We start from the raw sequence: 11,063 nt of genomic DNA, 5'->3' as shown, positions 1-11,063 counted from the left end.
GTCGGTATGACAGTATAGTTATAGAAGTTCTAAAAATCAGAAAATAAAGTAAAGCTTCAGAAGTGGATCTAATATGTGTGTGCGTAAACATCACACACACACACATATGCATGTTTGCTTGCGTACAAAAGGTAGGAGGGATTCTACCACATGAAACAAGAGGCTGGTTATTTCTTAAATTTTTAAACGAATAAAGCAATACAAAATCTACTTCTGTCCCTTATTATTTTTCATAAAGGGAAAGAAAAATATCCTTGTGTGTGCACTTTTCTAGATCTTTCCTTGACTGTCTTTTGACACCATGTCACCTGACCTTATCAGGAGGGAACTGGGGGCTGGGGCTCATGTTTACCCAGGCCCCTCCAGGGACTGAACACTACCTTTGAGTCCAGCTTCTTTCAGCCCCACAGACAAAGACAAGGAGAACATTCTCACAGGACTCAGCCATCCCGTTTAAAACAGTTCCAGCTGTTGCTGCTCATGGATTTTCTCTTTTTTTTTGGGGGGGGGGTGGTAGGAGGGGTATTTGCTTTTTAGGTGTGGCTACGTCCAGAGAGCTGTCTCCAGACATTGATTTTTGAACTGATTCTGATTGTATAGCGGTGAGGGGATTAAAATACCAACTGTTTTGGTATTTGGCAAATTATTAAAAAAAGAAAAAGACTTTAAATGCTAGTCAACTATGCAAAAGGAATTCAGGAAATCTTGATTTTTGAAGATAGAATCAGATGTTTGCTACCCAAATTTATAACACGCTTAGGTTGTTTCACAGCATAGTGCTGTATTTTATATTGTACACTTCAGATCATGTGTAACTGTTGAATAATTTCCCTGACTGTTCACCCCCTCACACTTCCTATTGAAACGTCAAGAGGAGGAGATGATATGATACGAAATGCAAACATAGAAACTTTGGGGTTTTGTTTTTAAACTCGTGCTCTTGCTGATACAGCTAGTTCTCTGTGAGGGTTTTATAGGAGTATTTGTTGTGGCCCAGTAATTGGAGACCGACCTTAGCTTTTAATTAGCCAGGGTTAGCCCGGGATGAGGGAAGAGCCCTTCAATTGGATGCAGATTGTGATCCTTGCTTGAGTGCTGGCTAATTCAAGAGTTAAGATGAGTGAGGCGCTGCCGAGTGGGAGTGTATGATGTTCAGAGCCAGGCAACTGGGGTGAAATTCTACCGCAGAAGGGAGGCAACTTTTCAAAGTTCTATGAGCGAGAGACTTTTCTCTGAGGACAAAAAAAATGAGTGGAGGTGATTTTTGATATGTGTTAGAGGCTCTCGCCAGCCTTCCTGTGAGAGTTTGGTCGTTCTTACTGGATAGAGAGCTCGCCCTGTTCACTGTTCAGTACACAAAAAGAAGGGCCAGCTGCCTTTTGGACAAAGCAGGCACGCTGTGGTGAAAGTCATTCTCTGTATGCTTAATGTATTTGAGGAAAGTGTTTTGTGCTTAAGCACTTTTAAGTATCCATTGGAACACTTGAATCTGGCGCCCTAAAAAAATTTAAAAGCTCTTTTATCTGTGCTCCACGTGGTGCCTTTCACTTAGAAATCTTCTATGTTCTTTGCTGTCCTTGTCAATATGAAAGTACTTAATTTTTGCAGGATTTTTTTTTTTTTGCTTTTGTTTTGGCTTTAAAAAAAAATGGAAAAATTCAGGTGTCCCAGGAAAAGCTTAGAAGAAAAGAAGAATTTGTAATAGAATTTTTTGCTAATATACTCTTTCCATTTTAGGTATGGTATTTTGTATATAATTTAACATTGTTTTAGCCTTCTGATTAGTCCCTTAAAAAATATTTCTTTGATAGTGTACGCTATTTGTAAAGGTTAGTTGCTTGTGGCACATCCACATTGTTTTTTTATTCCCCTTAACAACACACAACTCTCTCCCTCTCTCCCTCTCTCTCACCCCTCCCCCTGCCCCTTTTATGAATTCCGTACTTGGTCAGTGGGTTGAATTAGTTTTACCATAGTCCTCTTTTCAGACAGTGATCTGTCTTGTTCCTGAACCTGGTCCTGCCTCCCTGAGGCTGGGTGTGACGGACCAGCCTTAGCTCTGCTTCCTGGCCTAGTGGCCAGGCAGGTTAGAGCTCATGCTTGTGAGACATGATTCTCACCCCGCTCTTCTCTTAGCTTGCCCGGTGTTCTTTGACCCTCCGGTCGGTCTTCCATTGCAGCGCCCTTTCCTCGCTGTGGTCTACATTCGCATTTGGCTCAGTTGAGCTCCAAAGACTCCCGAGAAGCCCCTCAGGAAAGGTGTTAGGAGTTTAGTAGGAAGAAAGAAATACTTGATAGATACAGTCAAAGTTGCTCTGTGTCCTCCATGTTTCCTCCATACTATAGAATGGAACCAAAGAGCGCGGTGTGTGTGTGTGTGTGTGTGTGTGTGTGTGTGTGTGTGTTTACTTTTGTTTTCTGAAACCCTTGATTGTGTTTAGTTCCAAAGTGGGAAGCGATTTCCCAAGAAACTATTCTCTTAGGAAGGATGTAAAGGCGGTTTTTAAAAGGTGGTTTTCAAATTGGAAACCCGTTTTGAATCAAAGGTACAAACATTTGCCCAGAATGTGAAAGAATTTTTTTTTTTCTGCTAGTTTTAGGCCAGCAGGATTCTAGTAAATGCTGATTAAGTACCGCCTGTGACTCCTTCTGTTATTTTTGACCATGTGTTTTGTGAGCGCACCTGCCTGATAAGAAGCTCCAGCCTCCACTGGGCAGTCACAGGCCTCTCAAAGTCGGCCACACATGGTCTTTTTGGGAAGACTCTTATCAGTGTGTTCATGAAAGGAAAGTCAGATTTTTTTTTTCTTTTTGGGTCAGACTCGGCGATGCACAGAGGTTACTCTTGGCTCATGCACTCAGGAATTACTTCTGGTAGTGCTCAGGGTACCATATGGGATGCTGGGAGTCAAACCCAGGTTGGCCGAATGCAAGGCAAACTCCCTACCCACTGTACTATCGCTCCAGCCCCAGGGGAAGGCAGATTGCTTGGGCACAATTCTCAGTTTTTTAGCTCCACCTGTTATAAGCTCTGTCATTTGGGGAAATTACTTGAAGCCTTTGTGCTTCTGTGTCTGTAAAATGGGCGCTAGTAACAGTAACTTGTAGAATAATCTTAAGACATGAAAGAGGGGCTGATGTGAAGCTCTATGTAGGTATGAACACAGACTAAATATTTTTCTTTCTTAACCCTAGTAGAGCAACTCATTAGGGAACCTGTATTGTTATCCACATTTTGCTTTTGCATAAAATACATCCCATTAAACTAACATGGTAACTTTTGATTTATCTAAGTAAAAATGGGATTAAGTTTTGTATTAAAGATGGAAAACAAGAGCCCCTGCTTGCCCTCTGTATATAGGAATGAGAATATCCCAGCTCTGCTTGATAATTTATGTTGCATAACAGTAGCAAAATCAAAGTAGGTTTCCATAAAGAGTAACTTTCTCGTGTGTGTGTGTGTGTGTGTGTGTGTGTGAGATTGCCTCACTTTTCTTATCATTCTTTAAATTCCTGATTGACTATGAGAAGTTTGTGCAGGTAAGTTACCACACAAAACTTGGATGACAAAGATGGAGAACATTTACTGGTTGTGAAGTTCTTGTTTATTTGGCTCTTGACTCTTTCCTCCTATTTTTATTGGTTGTAGATAGGATATGAAAAGGAGTTTCATAGCTAGGAAGTAGAGAATGAGGACACTCCAGGCAAAAGAAATGATTAGTGTAGAAAAAATGCAAGGATTTGAACACATGATTTTGACTGCTAGGAGACTGAGACAGTTCTTAGGAGTCTTTACAGTGAGGTGATAGATCTGTGATATACATTCATTTGTCTTATTCCTGGTTACCTCATGAAGCTAATTTTGAAACAAATATATACTTAAAAAGTTTGAAAATTTTTCAATGTGTCAATGCAGTTTATTCTTGTTTCTTATTTTTATACACAGAAAACAATTACTCAGACTCAAATAAAGTTGGATCAGTGGTTATGTGCTCTCTGGTTTGCAGAAAAATCACTCTTGCATGGGAGTTAGCTTTACCTTGGCTTTCTGCTTCATCTTTCTTTTAGGGCTATTCAGAACCCTTTAGAATTGAGTCATCTTGTGTGTAATTCTGGACCTGATGTGTGTGTCTGTGTGTGTGTGTGTTCACGCATGCGCATGCATGTGCCCGTCTGGGATTGATTTGGGTATAGAATCTCATCAAGAAATGATTATAGTGTGTGAAACAAACAAAAGAGATACAAAGGGGTATGAGAAAGATATTTTGCTCCTCTTCTATATCTCATCACTTTTTATGAAAAAATAGTCTGGAAAAAGTGGTGTGTGTTTGTGTGTGTGTGTCTTGTGGTTACAATACTGTCATGTGCACTCAACTACAGTGTGGGCATTTAACCTTTATAGTGGTTACTTACTGGTGGTGTGTCTTTATTCTATGTATATGTTGGAGGCATTTCTCTGACATTTCCTCCCTATTTTCAGAGCCGGGAAGGTTTGCAGCAGGACAGCCATCTGCCAGGGCTGTGGTGGAGGGACGTAGGGAGTCTGCATTTGGGTGGTGACTGTGGGGGTGCATTGAGCGTGATGTCCTCCAAGGATCCTTCCATCTCTGTGCCTGTGATTCTGTGAAATAATTTGACTCTAATGTAGTGCCAGGGACATTTCTTTGAAGCCTAATGTGGTATCATATCCTTTATCAATATATTGTATCACTGCAGTTTGTGACATTATGCTGTAAAATGCTAGACCGTAAAAGCCTATAATTTATAAGGCTATATTAGGTACTTACTTTATGTATTATAGCCTGATAGCCTTGTAATTCAACATTGCCTATCATTTATTCTATATATAATTCCATGGAGGTTTCTGGTGACATTATAAACCACAAAAGCAGAGCTCAAGTGGTTAGTCATTAGAACCCCAAGATAGAAATACCTTGTATTACATTATTCAGTATTTATTATTTTCCATAATGTGAAGTTAAAACACTTGGATTTGAAACATTTTCTATTTACATTCCACATCACGGTATTCATATACATGTCAATCAGAAGTGCTCTGGTTGAATACCACATCACAACCATATGTGACCTTGTTTTCATATGACATGTGTGTTTGTTATACAAGGCTGTGTTGTCCATTCCACTGCATAACAAGATTTTCCCCTGGCCTATTATCAAAGAAGAAATTCTGCTGCCCATTCATTATGAAGGTTTTTGTTGCCTATGAACTTAAGAAAAAGCAAATGACTTTTGTTTTTGAATGAATTTTAAGTCATTCACACAGAATTTGGTGAAAAAATAAATACTCTATCATGCTCTTTTACACCAAACCGCTATGTAGTACTGGTAATGGGCCAAGAGCTATAGTTACACTAACATGTTGAAATGCATTAGATCATTATAGTAGATGGCTGTAATATATATTTAAATTGTCTGTGTGTCCAAACCAATTAAATAATAAACTTTGACTGATGCAGTGCTCTTACAGAAAGTTGGTTCTTGTTTTACAAGGAGTTCTGCTCTCTTACCCCCCGCCCCCCCGCCCAACCTTCTCACTCCTTTCCATACTTCTCTTTACTTTCTTAGGACACTTTGGTAAGGGAAGCCATGGGTAGTGTGGCTGAGGTCCCTAACTGCAGAAACTGGTATATTTCATTCAGATTTAAAATAGAGTCTTTACCCCTCCTCTTTCCCAGAAGCCCCAGTCTTTTCTCAACTTACATTGAGATCAGTAGAGGCTAAGAGTTTAGAAAAAGAGCAAGATAACTAAAAGTTAATAAAATAACCGAGTTATAAAGTATCTGAAGGCAACCTACTGTAAAAATGACCTGTTTTATGACATCACATTAGAATAACTATTCACAGTGGTGAGCAGGTCTATAGAGAATCTGTGGTTATAGTCATTTATTATTTCTTGAAAGTGAATGAAGAGTATTTAAAAAGAAGACAGGGAGAGGAAGAAGAATTGAAGAGCAGCAAGCCGACTGCTTTTGCTTTAAATCAGTGCAATTTCTTTTCTAACCAGTAAGTGACTTGAAAGTATTGAAAGATAAACAACCCGAGCAAGGGTCTTGGATTTGTGCCATATGCTGGGATCTCAATTAAGGGATGACACTCTTCCATTTTATCAAAAGTGAGGCTGTGTTCTGTGGCTCAGTGAATCAGTCAGTGGTCTGTTCCAGTCAGGGGCCTTGGCAATGCAAGGGTATAACTACTTACATTAGCATTAACAGGGACTTCGCAGCACAGATCTCTTCAAATTGATCAAAGAATACACCCCTACAGGAGAAAAATGGATAGAAGAGTGGGGGTTTAAATTTACTTAAATCTCATCTTTGTTAGGAATACTTACCTCTTTGTCATGTGCTGAGGCATTTACTGATGAGTAAGTACCATGGAAAATTGCAAATACTAGAACTCAGATTCTCTATGGAAAACTGAGATTTTAAGTGCTGCTCAAAGTACAACTTGTAGGGAATATCGGAATTGCCACATTTTGGGGTGCATGAATAGCAGTTTTCTCCATTTTCTCAGTAATTTGCATCGCCTGAGCTGTCATTATTTTGTAGTAGCACCATTTTTTCTATATTTCACTTAAAGGGTGACATTTTCTAAATGATAGAAGTAAAGGAATACATTTTTCTTATTTTGTAATTTACACCAGATTAAAGAAGACTTAGCATTGTCATAAAATTTGGATATGATGGATCTTATGTTTTAACTGGATTGTGGGTGTAGGAAAATCTACCAGCGCATTAATTTTAATGGAAAATCTTGGCATCCTAGAAAAATATTTTGAATGATAAGTCATGTTAATTTTTTTCCCAGCGATTTCCTTCTTGTGAAAATTTGTCACCTTGACTCTTTATTTTTCTGTATCATCCTGGGTGACTCTTGATTCATGATAATGGTGACTGGTTATGTATACTGTGTGATATTATCAACCATAAAAATTATTGTATAGGTAATAACTTAGTTACATAGTGAATGATCTGATTCTGAACCTAAATAGCTCCATGAAATACTTTCTTTTACCTGTGTTCTTGAGTCAATGAGGACATGACTTTAGACGCGCATTTCCATTCTTCCACTAGCCTTTTGTCACCCTAGTGTTTATGAGTACAAAGATGTGGCCACTTGACTTGAAAGTGTAGGCTTTGACTTCTACTTTGGTGTGACTCACTAATAATGGCTAATTTAAAAACCTAAATTAGATTTATGTAGTTTTGTTTGTCTTCATTTTGCCCTAAGCCAAACTTTCTCTTGCTTCCTGCTGATGAAAAACTAGCTGAATGGGTAATAGGACAGGAAAATAACATTGTGTTAAAGCCCACACATCTAATGGTGGAATGGAGAAGAACAGTGGAAAGATGATAATATCCGATGGACTTTTGCTTCAACTTGATGTATAATGTTTATACTCCCTTCTCAGACATTGTGAAGCAGTGGATACATTATGTTAGTTGTAATCTCCACTTCCTTTTAACTTTAAGTTTGGAATTAGTAATCTCATTTTATTTTTGGATATAAAATTAATGTAAATGAAATGTATCTGATTTCACTACTTCATAGATATACAAGAAATGATTGATTTCTAATATATTAATGAGCCTTTGTAAAAGACCACGTAAAAGTAAAGCATAAGATGCATATTAAACTCATTTCAGTTTCAGTGAGCTCTCTTATCCTTGAATGAGGCAGACAACATTAATGCATTATGTTCATATGTGGAGGGAAATGAGGCCCATAAGTACTTCCTCTGCTGTCCAAGTATCCATTTTGAGTAGTGCTCTCTCTGTCTCTATGTATTCAGCATTAAAGTGATATTTTACATTGCTTAAAAATTATGTGAGTGTTTGTTGCTGTTGTGTAGGAAGGAAATAAATCAAGGGCTTTTGTGGGATTTTAAATTCTTCCCAAGAGGAAAGAACTAATATTAAGGCCTTCACAAGTGGGATTAATTTTGTGTATCTCTCAGGAGTCTATTGAGTATTATATTTATACATTATAAAATGTGTTTTGATATGCCTTAAATTAATATTTTTCTATCTGCAGAGTGAGTGTGAAGGTAGCAGTTTCTGTCTGGTGGGAGTCAGGGAGGAAAGGGAAAGGAAAAGAAGTGATCCAGCCCTTTATGTTGTTTGGGGAGGGTGTGCGTGTCATTGGTCTCATACTCAGATCATTTTCTCTGGGGCCCTGGGTGAGCCTCACAGGCAAATATTTACTTGCATGGTGGAAGTCAGAGGGAAAAAAGTCTCTGCTTGGTCCACTACCACTTTTAAAATTTTGCTTTTAAAATTTATGCCCTTAAAAGTATGCTCTTTTTGCACATGGTGCTGGTGGCTGATTGCCAAACTTTGTGCGTCTCCGACATCAATAGCAGCTTCCCTGGACGTCTTTTAGCAGATGCTGTCAACTCATCACCTTTCTCTCACTCCCTCACGCTGCCTTCATGGATCACTGCATGTGCTGGTGCTCATGTGTCAAGGGGAAGGGCACAGCTGCAAAAAGGGTCACCCCTGGGGGCCTGGGCTTCCTGTCTCCATGGCGGAGGCAGTCCTGGTCAGTCGAGCCCTGTGACCTGTTTCCCCTTCCTTTCCTTATATTTGTTTGGCAGGAAAACCCATTGGCCCTGTCTTGAACACTCAGTGTGGGCCGAGGGGGGAGAAGGAGAGAGGGAGGGAGTGGTCTCTGAGAATGTAGTCATTTGTCATCGTGTTTATGACCTCGGTAATCGAAAGGAGTTATTTTGAAACTAAGATGCATTTCTTGCTGTCTGGTTAATGATCTTTCTTAAGAGTAAATGGGTGGGTGTGTTAGAGATAACACTGCAGTGTGAATCGTTGCCTGGGTGGTCTATGAATCAAAGGCTAAAGATTCTGTGTTTATTTTCATTTGGTCACAAACTTAAATCTATCGGATTGACTCAGCCAACAAGAGCTCTAGATAGATCATAGTAATAAGATTTTAAAAAAATTGTATCTGTCCCCTTTTTAGTGAAGCTGTGATGTGGCTTCACTATCTTTTTTCTTGTTGCTCCACAGGCTGTATTGAAAGAAACGTGCAAGTTCATCTTATGCCAAACCTTGGTTACCTGATAGAAAGGTTTATTCAAATGTTTGTCATACTCTTGTGACTTTGATCACAGCAGGATTCAGTAGCCCCACAATTCGACAGGAAATCCACCGTAAATTTTTCAGTTCCTTGATGATTGAGTGTTTGCACTGTAGCAAGTTTTTTTGGCAATATTTTATGGGTTGTATAAAAAATTTGTTTTGAATGAAAGCCCAGATAATGTTTGTAAGTTTTCCTCTTTTTCTGTACTTCTGATTTTCTGTTCCTGCCCACCACCCCCACTTAGGGCTTTGAACATCCCCTCCCCTTGCCCCCCCCCACCCTGTGCTCTAGTGGTTGATTGAACAGTAGGACACTGAGGTACTTGCCATGCCTGACAGACATAAAGTTAAATATACAACAATGAGGAAGGAATCTAGGGGACAAGCTATAAGTCCCACAACGGACTTTAAGATGCTGTAAATATATTCAAATGACAACTCTCCTATCCACTAGACACAACATCTTATTTCATTTTGAAAACAAGGCTGAAGAATGCCCCAAGAATTTTGCATTGAGTGTCTGGCGGCATGCAAGTATTTCTTCATTATTCCAAAGTGCCTGCCCACAACTGTGTCATAAATATAAGAAGATTTGGCTATGGTGGACTTTGTTGCATTTTCCTTTCCAGGAGGGGGATTAACCCTCCTCCCATTTTGTTGCAGCCATAGTTTCTCCATTTTTCTGTAACGTGTTATCTTTAAAAATATTTTGTCTGAGAGATTTTATTTATATTACATTCACTGTTAATAAATGCCATGTGTTTGACTGTCTTCAGCATCATGGTGCTAGTTTTCAGTTCATACACTTAGATGACAGCACCGGAGAATCAGTTGACTCCCTTGGGTTTGGGCGGCAGAGCCTAGAAACCACACCTCCCTGGGAAAATATCCTTAATTTTTCATAAAGCAGGCTGAAAAAAAACACTGATTTTTCTGAGGGATATTTTGGGTGCATGTTTGCTGACTCCTTAGTGTTCTGTTGTAAAATTCCTCTACTGTATTGCAAAGGCGTCTCTCTACTCCAGGATCAGGAACTATCAGAGACTCCGGAAGGCAAGGCACCAGATTATTTACATCAAGTTCAGAACTTCTTCTGTCATTATTTGGAAGTGAAAAGAAAGAGACAAGTGGGTCTGGAGACATGGGTTCCACATTTAGAACCACCTTCTTCTTTCCTTTCAGTTTGTAGGCACTGTTTCACTTTTCTGCCCTTCTAGTTCCTTGTTAGCTGACATCATTGGACTGTTACATCCCTTTCCCTGAGGTTCAGGGGCTCTACTCAATATATCTTATATTAATATATATATATATATCAGGAAATTACTCAGTCCCAAATTAGCCATAATGCACAGATGGCAAGGTATTTGTTTTGTTTGGGGGGTCACACCCAGCAGTGCTCAGGGATCACTTGTGTTGGGGCTCAGGAGAGCATTTGGGGTACCAGGGATCGAATCCAGGTCATGTGTAAGGCCAGGACCTTTGCCACCCTATTATCTCTCTAGCTCAGGTTTCTTAAAATAATGTTTCTGCAAGAGGCCCCATGATTGACAGGACTGTTAGTGGCAGGGTTTCAAGCAAGTGTTCTGCCACATCCCTCAAGTCAGTGTCCACTTCCTTTCCCTTTATCTTAGTATCTCCCCACCCATGGTAAGCTCAGTTCTGTAGACCAATTTTCATGTTCTGTTATCCCCTTGCTATGTTTACTTATATCACATAAATAAGGCAGATCAGAATAATTTTTTTTTTTTACTTTCTGGGTCACACCGGATGATGCACAGGGGTTACTCCTGGCTCATGCACTCAGGAATTAACTCCTGGCGGTACTCAGGGGACCATATGGGATGCTGGGAATTGAACCCAGGTCGGCTGAGTGCAAGGCAAATGCCCTACCCGCTGTGCTATCGCTCCAGCCCCAAAAAGAATAAAAAACTTAAAAGTGAAAACAAG

The 11,063-nt window shown here is 39.6% G+C and overlaps 1 protein-coding gene across 3 annotated transcripts in view; it reads left to right on the top strand.

The window, feature by feature from the left end:
• ZNF521 (zinc finger protein 521) overlaps nt 1-11,063 on the top strand; it is a 300,533-nt gene that overhangs the window by 77,260 nt on the left and 212,210 nt on the right. The window lies entirely within an intron of this gene.

This window comes from Sorex araneus, chromosome 2, assembly GCF_027595985.1.
Source record: "Sorex araneus isolate mSorAra2 chromosome 2, mSorAra2.pri, whole genome shotgun sequence".
Taxonomy (NCBI): domain Eukaryota; kingdom Metazoa; phylum Chordata; class Mammalia; order Eulipotyphla; family Soricidae; genus Sorex; species Sorex araneus.
The sequence above is the reverse complement of the archived record's forward strand: the minus strand, read 5'-3'. Positions and strand labels throughout refer to the sequence as shown.